Source organism: Mustela erminea, chromosome 2, assembly GCF_009829155.1.
Source record: "Mustela erminea isolate mMusErm1 chromosome 2, mMusErm1.Pri, whole genome shotgun sequence".
Lineage (NCBI taxonomy): Eukaryota > Metazoa > Chordata > Mammalia > Carnivora > Mustelidae > Mustela > Mustela erminea.
Genome location: NC_045615.1, coordinates 76,088,356 through 76,106,707, shown reverse-complemented (window position 1 = coordinate 76,106,707; position 18,352 = coordinate 76,088,356).

The window sequence follows — 18,352 nt, the reverse complement described above, 5'->3', positions numbered from 1 at the left end:
TTACTTTAGTCTTCAGTCCCTGAAGACTTCACTCATTCTCTCCACAGACTTACCTCATACAACTCTAAATATCTTTTTCAATCAGCCTATTAAATAATTACATTATTATTGCTTTTACTTTTTCCATTTTAGGTTGACAAATTTCTAGTAACTTATTTTGAATTTAAAACTTACAGAAAATTTACAGAAAAGTTGCAAGAAAAGTACAAAGAACTTACATATTTCTTTCACCTACATCACCCGAAATTTGTTGACTATCTCACACACACACACACACACACACACACACACACATATATATATATATATATATATATATACACATATAAAGTTGAGTATACAATATTGCACCAGAGAGTGACATGTGCAATCTGGCACATGGTGAGATTATATATATATATATATATATTTAAAATTTGTGGTCCTGGATCTAATCCAGGATCTCATATTGCATTAGTTGTCATGTCTCTTTATTTTTAAATTTATTTATTTTTATTATGTTAGTCATCATACAGTACATCATTAGTGTTTGATGTAGTGTTCTGAGATTCATTGTTTGCATATAACACCCAGTGTTCCATGCAATACGTACCCTCTTTAATTCCCATCACCAGGCTAATCCATTCCCCAGTCCCCTCTCCTCTAAAACCCTCAGTTTGTTTCTCGGAGTCCATAGTCTCTCGTGGTTTATCTCCCCCTCCGATTTCATGTCTTTTTAGTCTCCTAGTCAATTTGAAACAGTACTTTCGTCCTTCCCTGTATTTCATAACTTTGAGAGTTTTAAACCATATAAACCCTCCTGCCTGGAGGATGTGCTTCACCTGTTTCCATCTGATATTTCCACACATCTAGACTTAGGTCACGTATCCTTCATAGGAACCCCACAGAAATCATGCTGTGATCTCAAGACACCATAGCAGAAAACACATAATCAAGTTCATGCCAGATTTTTCAACTTAAAGCCATCATTTTTCCATATACGCATTCTATGAAGGTACTCTGAGACTCTATCAATACCCTGTTCCTCATCAAAACTTTACTCCACGGTTTTCATTTCCACTGATGACTCCTGCCTGAACCAAACACCACTAAGCTAATTGACAAAGGGTGATTTTCTTTATCAACATTACATTTATTAGTTGGCAGTCTAAGTATGATCTTTACTTTCTCCCCTACGTATTAATTTTTTAATTTGTTTTTACAAGTGTGGATTCATAGGTTTCTATTTCTTCCAATGAGTAATAAACTGTTGATATTATTACTTCAGTGTTTAAATTGCTCCTATTTGGCAAGCGAGAGCCCCTTCAACATAGATCTTGTGTCTTTTTAATTGTCTCCATTTTTTTTAGAATTGTTTTACTTTATGGCGCTATATGATATGTAGGCTCAACTTGAACTCTCTCTGTCTCAGCCTTGAATCAGTCAATTATACAAACAGTCCTGGTTTATTTTAGTGGAATATGTTATAAAGAAACTAAAGTCTAGGGCTCCATATTCTCATTGCTACTGAGGTATCATTGATTCTAGGCCTCCTTAAGTGGACATATTTAGAAAATAAATGTATGCACACACAGCCACACACATGTGTCTAGATCTACTTCTGTATCTATTCACCTATTGGTTGTGTGTGAGTGTGTGTGTGTGTGTGTGTGTGTGTGTGAGTTCATATCAACAACTCCAGTTCCATTTCAATATTTTTCTAGTTTTTCTTCTTTCACATAGTTGAAGTTGTCCCTCCAACAGTGAGAAATTTGGCTCCTAATATCCTTAATACATTTGCTTCCTTTCTCATTCCTCCTATATGCAACAGAACTCCTCACCACCCATCCGCCACTTCCCAAACTCCACACTTCCTTGGCCCAACTGTCCCTTCGATGTCTTTGCAACTTCCTGGGCCTTTCCACCAACTAGACCCTCAGTCCTATCACTGCCTCCAAAGAAAGGCAAAAAAAGAGAAAAAAGAGGTGGAAGAAAAAAACAACAATTTTATTTCATTCTTAAATAACCATGATTACTTACTAATGAGATGTGTGTGTCTGTCAGGGACACTGCACAGCTTTTCAAACCTTGAAATTAGATTGGGCCTCATCACTGTTCTTTTCTGCTCCACTTTGATTTTCGCACAAAACTTGCTTTGATCACAACTACCAAAAACCGAACTTTGCAAAGATAAGGGGTCATCTAAAGAATTGTAGTTTGAACTATTGTTGAAGCTGTATACTGTCTTAAGCTAATAACTGGCATAGTCTCCAACAAATGTTAAATTGGGTTGAAATCCCCAATTCTAAAATTTCCCATTTTTCTGAATGCAGGTAAGCTGCGACCTCAGGTGAAATATTTAGAAAATTTTCCATTCTTCTCAGTGGGCCTGTAACTGAGTCCAAGTTTGTTCTGCTCACTGCAGGACTGGCCAGTAAGTCAAGGGACAAAGTTGGGGTAAGGGAAAGGACTTTTTTCAAAAAGCTAGCCAACCTAGGAGATGGGAGACTACCTTCCTGAAGAACTACCTCGCCTCAACTTGAAATTCAAGCTTCTTTTATGTAGGAAAAGATGAAGCTGCCGGGTTAGAATCAAAAGGTGACTGATACCTGCAGGCATTCAGATGCCCACAAGAGTCTGACGAGGTTCTGAAACTGTTTGGTCTTTGGTCAGTTCATCTTCACATACAAGAATCTGGTCCTGTCATATCTGTAAATCTTAAACATAGTATATTCATTTCTGTACCTATTTCCTTTTCTCCTCCAATGAGGTAGGTTTGGGGAAAAGAACAGTTTTTTCAGATCTTACCTGTGATTTGTGCAGGGCTAAGCAGAGGTTTCTAAGCTATATAGGTCACAGCAGCAAGGGAAATAGAAGCAATAAGGAGTGTGACATTCTGAGTTTCTCCCTGTTACAGAGCCAGTTTGAATACCCACTTTTTATAATTTATTTTTTGCTCCCTTCTTTGCTATATAAATGAAAACTACCACACAAACTATTGTTAACTCTCCAAAGAAGCTTTGGAAAGAGAAGATGGAGTCTATCTTGGCTCTTTCTTTGGGGGTAAACATCTTTGAGAATCTCAGTTGAAAGAAATATAGAAATAGAAATAATCTATTTAACAGGATTCATGGTATTGTCTTTAAAATAATTATCTTTGCTTTTGTTTTTGTACTTTATAAACCATTTTGGATTACTTCTCCTATACTTTATAACTTAAATAAGGAAACTTATTTACTTATTTTGAATTATTGATAACCAGCCCAATTTGGAATTGTAATGTGAGCTTTCTTAGAACATTGCATCCTGCAAGAAGACATCAGTATATTCATAAGTTCTAACATTATAGAAGGAGTGTTCATTTAGGCTTTTGCCTAAATTTGTCTGGCCTTCAACAGGGTTCAAATCCAGTTAAATTCTTATTTCATCTAAACAGCTGCTATCTCCTTTTGCACATCTTTGCCTCAACTATAATAAGGCAGCAGTCTAAATTTGCATAACAATTGGCCCCTCTCCCAAGAACTTGAAATGTGTTCTAGCCAAATGCAGATTAAATTGGCAAAGTAATAATGTCCTTCAAATTGTTGTACCATATTTCAAAAATGAAGTATAACTCCTAGAAACTAAAAAACAAGTTGTTCTTCAACTTATGTGCTCTTCAATAACACTGAAACATAGCTTGGAGCTTTGAAAACATCCACAGAGAGAAAATGAGATCAACAATGACCCCGCTGTGACCTCCACTACTTACTAATTGTGCACATTTTGGGCAGAGGTCACACCAATCCTCTGATCCGTCAAGTCTACCTGTTAACAAGTGAACACAAGGGAGGCTTTAGCACTGGTGATTTTTTTAAAAGTTTCAGTAATGTACAACTCTGGAGTTACTAGCTAGAACTTGTTTTAGAATTCAAGTGCTCAGCATTAAAGATCATAATATGACTGAATATAGAAGAAACCCAGAAATCTCGTGTTCTCTAGTAAAGATAGAGAAGGTGCTCTGAATGTCACCCACTCACATTTTGCTTTGTTTTGTTAACACTTATTTTATTACATGTGAAGAATATAAGACAAGATTGCCTTTTTTTTTCTCTCATTTTCAATTCTAGCCCTAAAATATTAAGGTTCTTATAAGATGAAATCACCAGACTCAAGGACTGACCCTTCAACAGAAGGTCAAGGTAGGTGGTGAAGTCACCTCCACTGGTAAACACCCAGACACTTCCCCACTGAACAAGTCTGGGCTTAATTCTTGCCATTTCCAAATTCACAGTTCTCTTGGGATGTGTTGTTCCATGGAGCTGCAGAGGATGAGAAATTCTACCCCAGAGAATTCTGTTTATAAGAACTTATTCACATTTAATAATCTCAGGAGATATGAACATAGCAATGTTGAAATTACCTATTAATTGTTAATCCTTGGAGAAAAAATTAGACAATTATTTTTGAAAACATGAAAAGCCTCATTATAATAAAAATTAGATTCCCACATGTGATTCAGCTTCTACTCATTAATTATGGAAAAGTTAATAATTACTAAATTGTCAGAAGTGAAAAATAAATCTTTCATCGCTGGAGAAGTGCTGAGCTTTTAGCAGAAATGATCAAGAATATTCTATTTGCTTGAAAGCTTCTGGCATTCCAGAATTTTTCTAATATATACATCACCCTGCTTAACTTTTCCAGTGCAATTTAAGGCTAATTTTCTTTTAGTGTAGTTAAGATTTTATTTATTTCATATTTAGAAGCTCATTAATTAGTAGTTTAGTGTATAGTTCTTTCTGACAACTCCATTTCACTTTTAGAGATAAGACTCTCTTTAGACCAAAGTTTGGCTTCAAATTTTAGCATGGAGTAGTTTTGAAAACATGCCAATTTGTACACATCTTACAGACAAACTCTAACATCTGTAGATGTTGGCCAAAAGTCTAACTCTCAAAAAGGGGTGGGGGGAGAAGAAGAAGAAGAAGAAACATAAAGGGAGGGCACTTATCTTTACGAATGTCTGTATGTGCCCTTTAATAGATACTTGTTTAAAAGTGATGCGTTTCCACGAGGTAGTTATTTACATTTCGCTTAGAGAGTAAGTCTCTCTAGCATACCGAATTGAGATGAATCAGAGAAAATGTTGGTCACCCTTGCAGTTAAATCTTGAAACCCTTATAAAAGTAAAATAAAAAAAATCCAAATGCATCACACTAATATTCACTAATATCCAGGCCCTTTTCGCTTCATGGTAACATTAGCAAAGCTGGAAACCCTCCGTGGTCAACATGGTTCAAGTCCTTTCCCAGTCACTGCAGTGCTTTCTAGAGTGTGACTTTTGCCTGCCACTATTCTATTCAAAATTCTGCAGCTTGGGGCGCCTGGGTGGCTCAGTGGGTTAAAGCCTCTGCCTTCAGCTCAGGTCATGATCCCAGGGTCCTGGGATCGAGCCCCACATCAGGCCCAACACAAGGCTCCATCCCAGGACCCTGAGATCATGACTGGAGCCAAAACCAAGAGTCAGCTACTCACTTGATTGAGCACCCCATGGCATCCCTCAAAAGTTTCTTCTTATTCTGAAGCCATGTTAGCTCTGCAGAATCACATCTCCAATACTAAATAAGGATTTTTGCATGATATCTGTGCATGTAAAGATCCATTTCGTTGCTTTTCAGAATATTTCTCCTTCAATGATTTAAAAATATTGGTGTCTGACAGCCAGGCAGTCAGATACACGAGGATAGGAGAAGAGAACTCACAATCCATGTGCTGTGTCAGCTTCGACTCACTGCTGCACTTATTCCAACATATTCTTTCTTCCCAAAATAGAAAATTTCTTAGGAGTTTGGTTTTACACATCTTTAAATCTAAACATTTTAAAAAAAAACTGTTGCATTGTGCATAGTACAAACTTATTTAGGGTTCATAATAAACAAACAATGCACTGGGAAATGTTCAAAACGAAATCAAAGCATTCATAAGTATGCTTTCAAATTTGAAAGTATAATGAAAAATCAAATGTTTATTAAGTGTTGATTGAGAATTATCTGCATAATTATGTAATAAAGTACTTTTGGATAGTTAACACCATGCTACAGAAATATTACAAAAATCTTCTCCAAATTAATCTGGGATTCGCAAGGGCTACACATTATCTAAATTCTTCTTGAGCCCCCAACAATAAGAAATTCGTACAAGGCTATCTTGGAGTTGAACACAAGGTGCTTTTTTTTTTTTTTCTTTTTAAGAGTTAAAAAGAAAGAAAGGGGAAAAAAAATCTTTCATAGTTGTGAAACTCATTGTTCTTAAAGGAATTTGTCCCCTTAGCATATTAATTCTGGATGGATGACACAACCTGAAGTACAAATGATTTGAATTTGCCCCAACTCTTTGCATCCTCAGCAAACTAGAAGAAGCAAAGACATGCTCTGCAGAAGGTCATGTCTATCTTCAACCTTGATCAACCTCCCAAATAATTTTCTATAGGCAATGACTAACAAGCAGTCAAATAAAACAAAGCTCACAAAGAAATAAGACAATATGAAAGACACCAGAAAAAGTAAGTAAATAATAGAAACAGATCTCCAAGTATTAGAGTTATTAAATAAATAAATATTAAAACAGATATGCTTGTCATATTTAAATAAATGACAAATGAAAATACTTACAGAGGATAAGAAACTTTTAAAAAGATTTTAGGGGCGCCTGGGTGGCTCAGTGGGTTAAGCCGCTGCCTTCGGCTCAGGTCATGATCTCAGGGTCCTGGGATCGAGCCCCACATTGGGCTCTTTGCTCAGCAGGGAGCCTGCTTCCTCCTCTCTCTCTCTCTGCCTGCCTCTCTCTCTACTTGTGATCTCTCTCTGTCAAATAAGTAAATAAAATCTTTAAATAAAAATAAATAAATAAATAATAAATAAAAAGATTTTAAAATAAATTAATTATAGAATTAATAATATAATAGCTGTAATTGAAAATACATTAGTCACATTGGGACATATGTGCCCAATATAGAATTAGTGAAACTGAAGATCTGAAAAAATTACCACAAATGCAACAAATGTCTGTATAGGATGACTTCACTGGCAAGCCTAATAGACACTCAAATTTCAAAATGAAAGCATAATATCAATGTCATATAACCTCTTCCAAGAGATAGAAGAGGCAGAAGCATGCATAATTCCCTTCCTAAGGGTCAGGAAAGGAACCAAAGATTGACAGGGTCAGAAGAAAGAAACCACTGCTGGACAATCTCAATCACAAACATGGATACAAAAATTTGACACCAATTATCAGCAAGTTGGATCCTGCTATATCTAAAATGAATAAAATCCTGATGAAGCTTATCCCAGAACTGTAAGATAGGTTAAACATTAAAATCTATGAGTATGTATAAAATAGGCATTGAAAGGGAGCTGGGAAAAAGCAAAAATTAGCAAACTAGAAATAAAAAAGAACTTCTAAATGTGTGAGTTGTGTAAAAACAAATTGCAGTAAAGGTGCATGATGAAACTCTTGAGAGCTTTCCTTTTGATACCATCTACATGAGAAAGATACCACCATCAAGGGTTTGAGTCAACATCCCATCAGTGGTTCTCTCCAAAAGAGCCAAAGGAGAAATCAGGTATATGACAGTACTGGCATTAAAGATCAATGGGACAAAAACTGATTACTCAGTACACTGGTACTTCAACCATCGATTCCATATACAGAGAGTTGATCCCTACAAAGCAATTCACAAAAAAAAAAAAAAAAAACCTCTTTCTAGATAGACAAGGCATTTAAATCTTTTAGAAGGCAACATAGCAGAATATTCTTATAAATTTAGGTAAAGAAAATTTCTTAAACATGGCACAATATAAGAATCATCTATAAAAATATTGATAAATTAGACTTCACCAATCTCAAGATCTTTTAATAAATAAGAGCTTTCAGAAACTTATGTTTCGGTAAAGATAGTAGAAAGACAAGCCATACTGGAAGAAAATATTTAGAAAACACATATTACTTACAAAAGATTAGTATCCAGAAATATATAGTACAGAATATGTATGAGTCAACAGGAAAATTTAAAAAGAAAAACAACTTTAAAATAGGACAAGTGACAAGTCTTAAAACATAAATAACCAATAAACTTGTGAAAAATCCTGACTTAGTTAATAATTAAGGAAATCCTTATTAAAACTGCAATGAGATATGTTTTTACTCCACCATTTTGGCAAAAATTTTCTAGTCTAATAATTTCAAGAGTTGAAGATGTGAGATAATTGGAACTCACAAATATCCACCAGCAGCAGACTTGATCAAGAACTTGTTGAATGGTTATAGTACACAGCAGTGAGAATAGACAACTATAGCTATTCAAACCATCATGGAAAATATAAAAAACAATTATGAATGAGAAATGTGCCACAGAAGAATGCTGAGAGGATGATTCCTTTTACATAAAGACAAAAAGTAATAGGCACAACCAAAAATATGTTGTTTAAGGATAGAATTGCATCAGGTAAATGATAGCATGAATTTCTGGGTCCAGTTGACATTGGGGGATGCTAAAAGACTTCAGTGGTATCCATTTCACTGGAGTGTGTGAGGATTTTATGAAACTGGACTGAAAGTTTCATGAGGGCAGGAGCTAGTTCTTTCTCCTCTCCATTTTATATTGTGAGTCTAGCAAAGTATGTGGCACTTTGTGTGCTCAACCAACATTTACTGGGTAAATGAATAAATGCATGGTCTTTGTACACCATAAAGCTACACAAATCAAGACTTTTTTAAAAATTATTTTGCTATATTTTAATTTGTAGAATTATATAGAAGTTTAATGAAGTATAATATTCAGGGAAGACTATCAGAAGTTTAATGTTAACTTGGCACTCTTTGAAAAAATTAATTAAAATTTTAGTTTTAAAATTATGATAATTATAATTACATATAAATTGCCACATGAGGATGAAACATAAAATCTTCAGTGGTGCATACTTTGAAAGGCAAAGCCATAAGAAGAAAAAAGAAGAGGAACAAAAAGTTGCACTGGTAAAAGTCTGCAAGTGCTGCTACATAGGTTATAGTTCACAAGGTGGAAGTTTGTGAAATCTGGTTAACATGCAAATAATTGTGAACTCAAATGCCCTTCTACCAATGTGTCTCCAATAAGAAAAAGACATCAAATGAATTAAATGTTCATTATATTTGGGGTGTGGAATCAAGCCATGGTAATCCATTGCACATTTGCCAGTTTTCTGATGTTTTGGCTCCATTTATTCAATTGTTCTGCAGAGATGTTTGTATACTCTATGTGAAAAATATGTATTTGCATGTCCATTACAGCAAATTCATATGACCACACTATATACTACTCTGGCTGTGTTTAATGGAATCTATCCAATGAGTGAGCAAAGTCTTCAACTTACAAAGAGGGCTTTTATCTCAACCAAATACTGTGTTTTATTCATGTTATTTACCCAGGTACTGTGTTTTGTTCATGTTACTTACCCAAGATATGTCAATGTACATATAATTTGAGCCAGATTCCAATAAGGAGGATTTGTTTAGAGGAAGAATTCATGCTTTGAAGGCCAAACTTATTATTTTATTTTACTTTTTAATTTTATTTCACTTTATTTTTTACTTGTTTGTCATATCTCTAGAACTAGGTCTAAATAAAATTTTGAATATAAAAATGCCATGAAAGAAATTTGTTGAGAAAACATGTTTTATTCTGGGAATGGTCAGCAAACATATTAACAAGCTCCCCTTGCATTCACCTTATCACTAATTCTGAATTGATGATCTCCTGGATGTATTTAGGAGAAAAGGTGATGAAAGATTAAAGAATTGTTTTATCTTTCAGAAGACAGGCTTATCTGAGAAAAAGCCATTATCTATACAGAAGGGTATCTCTTCAAAGTTTAGTTTTCCTTTTGCATGTTCGCAGTGAATTTGCTATTGTTTGACTTTTAAATGGCAGCCACTGTGACTACATACAGGATACATTTGGGGGCTTTGTATGGTTTACATAACAATTTAAAAACTTTATTATGGGGGCACCTGGGTGTCTCAGTGGTTTAAAGCCTCTGCCTTCAGCTCGGGTCATGTTCTCAGGGTCCTGGGATCGAGCCCCGCATCGGGCTCTCTGCTCAGCGGGGAGCCTGCTTCCCCTCCTTCTCTCTCTGTCTTCCTCTCTGCCTACTTGTGATCTCTGTCAAATTAAAAAAAAAAAACAACACTTTATTACGTTTTATATAAAACTGATGTACATTTAAAAAATTACAAATTACTATAGGATTTAGCAAACTCTTTGTGTAAATAACAAGTTATATTAATGTCCCTACAATTTTTAATTTTATTTTTTAGGGTGGAGGAGAGGCAAAGGGAGAGGGAGAGACAGAATCTTAACCAGGTTCCCCACCCATTGCAGACCCCAACACAGGGCTCAATCTCATAACTCTGAGATCACGACCCAAGCTGAAACCAAGAATCGGATGCTTAACTGAGCCAGTCAGAGGCTTCATTATCACTACATTTTTTTTTTTTAATATTCAAATGGTTTCTTAGAAAAGATTGTTTTTCTTAAAAAGGTAATCATAGATTCAGGCTTATCTTCAAGCGGCAAAATTAAGTAGGGAAATGTGCAGTTCACCATACTTTGTGGATGTGGGCACTCAATCTGAGTGCATCACACTGTATTCAATATTTCAATCAAAGTTATTTAGACAGCAGATTTAAATGGTTGCTTGGTTTTTTACTTTAGACATAGATAACACTTTTGCAACCGGTTCATAAATCAAACCCAGTATCGATCAGTATAAAATATTATTGCTTTATTTATTAGTAGCATATCTACATGAGGTTAAATATCCATTCAAAATGGATATTTTTCAAGCATAATTTGGTGCTTCAAATACCAAAAGAAGCCTGGTTTCAGTCAGATGAAATTTGGGGGTAGTTGACTAATTTTGTTTCCCATTTTGTATGATGTGTTCAAACTCTTTCAACCTATCCTAATATTGATTGAGGATATGTAAATAAATCAAAATATTTTTCAAATCTCATAGACCTGTTAAATTGTTGAAGTTGCTTTTAATAAAAATATTTCTGTCTTCAATGTAATTTATAGGAATTCAGATCTAATCTGCTCTACTTGTTAATCATTGTCAGGTGTCAGATTCCATCTGGTTTTGAATGTGCCTATATGGTTTTTCTTTCCATGTTCTTTGAGTTAAATTTCTATTACTTATTCAAATGTTATTTAATAAAACTCATACATTTAAAATAAAACCACCAGGTAAAATGAGTTCTGGCTTAGTATAAAAAAGCTGTTACTAAAGTAGCATTACATATACAGAGAGACGTGGCTCAACACTGATTTAGACAAAAGAAACAATGACTTGAACTGACACGCATCACCATGACATAGCCTGTAATGTGTTTGTGAATAAATCCAGATTTCAGCACATTACTCAATTCTTTTCAGTACCTCTAGAAGGTGGTTTATCAAATATCCCCATACTACTGTTGAGGAAAATGATTCTGCTTTGACCAAGAAATCAACTGGGAGGCATTTTTATAACCGATTTCACATTAGGAAAAACTGAAAAGTAATACTAATAAATGCAAACTATATCACTTGGAAACAGGAGATCCTACATGTCACTTTCAGTATTTGAGAATTTGGATTTTTAGATTTAGTTTACCAACATGAAGAAGAAAAAAATAATCCTAAAAAAAAAAAAAAATCCTAACATCCACCAATAATCTTTGCGTTGGGAGACTCTGACACCAGGCATTTTGGTGAACTACATACAGCTCTTTTGACCATACGGACATGCTAACAAAACTATTCAGATTTAATTTGAGAGAAAAACACCCACATCATGGAAGTAGTCCTTTATACTCTCTTTGATACACACATAGAGTAGCTTGGTCTTCAACCCAACATAGAGGGCACCCTATGCCTCAGGCTCTCCCAGACGGTGGCCTCACTTAACCTCAAAGACTGGATGAGAGGAACCTAACACGAGAGTGGTGGAAAGCAAGAGGGACAAGATAAGACTATGAACTCTAAGGTTCAGAGTTTGTGTGGGGCTGTAGGACATGGTGATGTCAGGGACCTACTGAACCTGTCAACTGTGAACAGTACAGGGTAGTAATAAACATAAAAGGTGGAAGACATCATGGTTAAATTTGGGAGGAAAGAGTCTCTGGGGTCAAAAGAGTTTTGCCAAAAGAAAGGAGTCAGAATGACATGCTTCTAAGAATTATTAAGAGAAATGTTTATAAGCATATTATTATACATTCCTAATCTAATTAACATCCTTTTTTGTCACGTCAGCTTCCCCACATTATAGTTGCCACAGAGAACCAAAGCCATAGCAATTAGTTCTTAAATTAAAAAAAAGAAAAAAACTTGCAATGATTTCATGCATTCATTGAAATTTATTTCCTGTACACATCTCATCCAAAGACCCTATCCAGCATTTTTTTTCCTTCAGTCTTTTCTGGGCTCCTCTGACCCCTAATCCCAAAACTTATTTAATTCCAGCCATTTCTAAAGCCTCAGATGAAATAAAAAGAGAGCAGAAAAAAGCCAAATTACCCCCAAATAGGAAATATATATATAGGAAAAATGCATCCTAAACCCCACAAGTCAAAACACAGCAGGCTTGAAAATCAACTTAAATTCAGCAGGCAAAATTTGATAAAATTAATAATCACAATGTAGAAACCATAAGTCTGTTATTGCAGGGAAAATAATGAAATTCACACTTTGCCATTTTCAGAAAAGGAAACACATCTTGAATATGACAAAACATACCTAACTAATCACAATAAAATATCTTTGAAGTAGAAATGATTTATTCTTATTCACAAATATTTACTATAATGTATTTAGATAAAGACTTTGGATGAAAAACATTCATAGCTATCAGGTATAAATCAAAACAGCCCTCTCGGGGAAAAAATGGTACTTTTATGAATAATGGAAGTTGAAGCTCCAAAGATATAAAATAATTTCCCTCAGTTACACAGCTAATGACCCAAACCACACTCAAACATGCCTGACTCTAAAATTGTGCTTTTCCCACTGTGGACAATGCCACTGTGACAGCTGGATCTTGGTCTCATGGTTAATGGTTGGGAATACATCAACATAAGTACCGTCATCCTTTGTTCAGTGTCCTTTGTCATCAACTTTTTCTTCTCTAATATGTTAACATTCACATTTTGAACACAGCCAACTTGTTTTTTAAGTCTACTATAAAACAATCTTAAACTGGGAACTGAAATTGTCAAAAAATTGTCTGTTGTAAAAGCACATACATTTCTTGAGTTTCAGCTTCAAGTTATAACTCCCATCGATTCCAATTTTTTTTTAAAGTCCTGACACATGGTCAAATAAATTTCTTAAATATTTTATTCATATCCAAAATGATTTGTATTTCAGTTCCTCATTATATTTACCTTTAGCTAAATCTGGCTTCCCCAAGTAAAAATTAAAATTTTATTTCAAAAGTTCAAGGGCCTTAAGCTTACTGGCATTCAATGGTCTGCAGTGAAACCAACAAATAAAAACTCATCTTTTCATCAATAATATTTTAATTGTTTCATGCCTAAGCCCTTAAGCACCAAGGATTCTGGGTGATACTGAGTGTATATTTAAATCAGTAAGATGGAGATGATCTTTAGAATCTAACAAGTGATAGATGGGGCAGCACGATACTTGGCAAAACCACTCAGGATATGATTGCCAAAGAAGAGATTGTAGGATCATGCATTGCCTTTTTAAAGAATCTTTAAAAGTCTTTTTAGTCTTTATCCTTCATCTCACAGTCTTTATCCTTCATCTCACAACCACTACACACTCACATACCCAGAATAAGAAAAATTAACTCCTCCTTCTAGAAGGAAACTTTCTTGCCTTTATTTTTAGGACATCTGTTCTGCATAGCTGTGATGGTGTCGCTGAACCACCTTTCTTCACCAGAAGATTACATGCGCGAATTTGAATGGATGAACACTGGAGGGGACCAGCCCAGCACACTCACTTGAATTGTCCTTTAGCTTTTCAGGCAGTTCAAGTGCCTTTGAAAAGAGTGGGAATAAAGTGACTGCTGATTAAGCAGAGGGGTTGACATGGGAATAGGTTTGTCAATTGTTTGAAAGTCACACTGCATAGACTACAACTTTTAAAATGTAAATGCATGACACAAATACCCCACAACACAATGGGATGAAAATGATTGAGACAGCCACAAAGGACAGCCAAAGCTTTATTCTAGCAATAAAGAAAAATATATATCTGGTGTCAGAGGAAGGTAATTTGAAGCATTTCATAGTTGTTATTTGCAATTTAAGAACCTAAAATTATTTTTAGTTTTAGTTCCTATAAACATTATTTCCTAAGTATGTTCAATTTCTAGGCAAGATTTCCAATTGTGTACTTTATCAATTTATATTATTTTGAATAGAATTTTGAATAGACTGGAATAAGTGTGAATAGAATGGAGTGAAATATTCCCCTATAAAGTCTACTTTTCTGATAGTAGATCAGTTCACCTTCCAGTTTAAACAATACTCAGATTTTACATAATTCCATGCACACCAATGTGATCAGAAGCATCTCCCATACAACTTGGGGAGCTGATACAAAGAAGCAGCTTTCTTGTTGGGTAAGAAAGAAGGATTCACTACCAGTTGTCCAGTTGTCCTTCTACTGATCAAGGTTGATTTGGGGTCCTGTGCTGTCTCTAGTTACATTAATGAAGAAGTAAGTGACGGTCTTGACCCTAGAAAAAAATTTTAATGCCTACATTCTCCAATTAGCTAAAATATTAACCAAAAAAGTCATGAAAAGGAAAGTATTTAACATAATCATAATTCACATTTTAAAATTAAACTAATTTTAGAAATAAAAAAATAGAAAGGAAGAGGACAGACAAATAGAAATGAAAGAAAAGGAAGGAGAGTGAAATATCAAATGTATGGCAATCTCCTAGAATTTCTCATTTTCTACTTGCCCTACAAACACAATTTTCAATGTTATAAGATTAGGCATATTTCCTGAATTTAAATTGCAGGGGGGAAAAAAAGAAAGGAAATAAAATAGATTTCCATAATCCAGATGTTTCTGGGTCTTTATATGTTATTTCTGTTTCAGAAGCATAACAAATCAAATATAGAAGTCTTTTTTTTTTTTTTAATGAATTAAAGCATTAGCTAGCAGTGTAGAATAAGCTGAACATTTTGTCAGGCAAGCTAAAGCAGAGGTCTGTATTGCTCACCTCACTACAAACAGCTTTAGACTTCCGTCTGTGGCATATCTGTGTTTCAAATTTCCATCACAGGCAGACTACACAGTTTTTATTTTTTGACGCTCCTCCACACAATGTCCACAAAGCAGCTGTTCCTCCCTTTTCTGTGTTTCCTCCCAGAAACTTCGAATCCCTAACTGTCTAGGTCCTCTGTACCACCTGCTTACCCTCTCAAAGCCATAATTGGACTCAATGAAACTAGATGTCTTCTAGATAAGGACCCAGGCCCTGAGAAGGCATTTAAATAATCTTTGGTTATTTGCACATGCCCCTTACAGTCTGATCTTTCTGTAGCCTCTTTTGAGATAAAATTATTGAAGCAAAAAGCTGTCAACAAAAGAAATGGTGGGTGGTCTTTTGTATCATTTTATAAGAGTTTGAAGGCAGTTTTCATCTTTAAAATCAGTTGTAAAATATAACTAAAGATTATGACTACAGACTTATTATTTAAAGGGTTATTTGATTAACGAAACTCAGACACATGGAGAAATATTGTGTCTTCTTTATATCTCTTAAATATCATCTTAAATATAGATATATGTTATATATCCATGCAATAATATTCCTCTGTTTCAGTTCCTCAGGAAACAGAACCATATTGTGAGCAGTTGAAACTGAGAAAATATTGTATTTATTAAAATAATGCTATCTTCAGTGGGTTAAAGCCTTTGCCTTTGACTCAGGTCATGATCCCAGGGTCCTGGGATAGAGCCCCATATCGGGCTCTCTGCTCAGCAGGGAGCCTGCTTCCCCCTCTCTCTTTCCCTGCCTCTCTGCCTACTTGTGATCTCTGTCTGTCAAATAAATAAATAAAATCTTTAAAATAATGCTATCTGCTGTGGCTGATACACAGTAAAATCTCAAAGCTTAGCAAATAAATGTGTCTCTTACTCATGTCACCATCCCCTGTGGGTTTTCCCAGTTAAGAGACCATCATCATGATCTTTCAGGGATCAAATCTCCTTTCATTTTCTGGTTGTAACCTTCTCTTTGTGCAGCCAATAGATGGGGAGAGAGATGTGGAGAAGAAGACACATATGCTTCTTAGCCGAACGTCACCTCTACTGCGTTCCACAGAGAGAAATTAGTCACATGCTCCCACCAAGATTCAAAGTGAGGAAGGCTGAGAATGATGGCTCCAGAGTGTGCAAATCTGTACAAAAATAGAAAAGTGTGCCTCTTTGGTTTAAACTTAGCCACCTCTTCTGCATAATAAGCAAATTCCAAGAGACTGAAATGGTGGTGATTAAGTAGCTTTATTTTGTTCCTATTGATGAAATTCATACAGTATACATCTATAACATAGCAAATAACAGAAAAAGGAACATTATTTGAAACAAAAATATTATGGATAAAGTTATCTTGTAATTAGAAAGCACAAATATGAAAACCCCATATGAGTAGTCCCACTATAGCTGGACAACATCAGATGCTGCTTTTCACTAAAATTTACATCTCACATAATATTTCGCTTCTTCCACCTTCTCCCAGTTCTAGCAGTGGGATAATTGGCCAGCTGTTTTCTGGAAAGCAGACGGTGATACTACTATTGGTTTGATGATGATGACAATGATGATGGTAAACACTTGCTTGGGTGGTGCTTATGTGCCAAACACCGTCATCAGTACATTACATACAAACTCTTTTACTATAACCTCATAAACTCTGTTAGCCTACTTACCAATGAGAAGTCTGAAATTAACTGGAAATTAAATTATTAACATAATATAGTCTGCAAATGACAGAGTTAGGATTTAAATTCAAGACATTAGGCTCCAGAGCTCAAGCTTTTAGCCACTATACTTTATACTCTCAAATAAACCAATTCTCCTTTAAAATGAGCCTTTTCCTTAAGGGCCCCATCTCCACTGGTTCAAAGAAAATAATGACTACAGGAATTTTCCTAAATATAGTCTCTGCGCTTTCACCTGTCTCTTTTAGTAAAATCCTACCCCCTTCATCCACCCCAGCTCTGAGTGATACATTGATGTTTGGGGAACAAAAACTGCTGCCATTTATAGGTTTAATGTAAGGGAATAAAACTCTTCTCAACAGAGGAATAGAAGGGTGACTCCTTTATCTGATAGAGTATCCATGTATTCATAAAATCCTACAGTACATAATACTTAATGGTGAATCACTGAAAGCCTTCTCACAAGATTAGAACCAATTGTATGAAATCAGTTATAACAATTTATGTTGAACATTCAAGTGAAGTCTTAACTAGTTCAAGAAGGCAAGAAAAGAAAATAATGGTATATGGATGCAAAGGGAGAAATAAATCTGTGATTATTATATATTTTTACATGATTTTCTGTGTAGAAACTATAAGAGTCTTCAGAAAACCATAAGTAAAAAGTAAGTCTATTAATATTTTTGAATATAACATCAACAAACAAAAATGAATTATATTTATACACATTTAAAATAAAACACAGAAAATGAATTATATTAAAAGATATAATTTAGGATGACATCAAAAACATACATCAAATGAAATACATGTCAGAACTTTATACCAAAAATTAAAAACATCAAAGATGTTAACTATGACCAAAATAAATAGAAGTTATATCATGTATATGGGTTGAAAGTCTTAATAATATAAATGCATCAATTATGTGTCAATTGAAATATAGACTCAATGTAATTCTAATCAAATCCCAGCAGTTTCTTTTATGGAAATTAACAGGTTGATGCTAAATTTATATATAATAATGAAACTAAACCAACTACAACTACACATAACAAAATGAACACGCAAATATTGCACTGATCAAAAGACTCCAGCTAAAAAAGAGTACTTATTCTATGATTCCATTTTTTTAAGGTTCACGAACTAAGGGAAAACTAAGGGGGCTAATTACTGAAAGAGGTAGGAGGCAGTTTCTGGAGGGCTGTTAGTATTCTATTTCTCCATCGGCTTCCTGGTGACATCCATGTATTCAACTTATAAGAATTTGTCTAGGTGTATGCTTAGGTTTTGTGTACTTCTATGTATGTACATGGTACTTAAAACTCATTTGAAATTGAGATGATTTGTCGAGCATAATTATAGATCATTGTTTTGTCTAAGG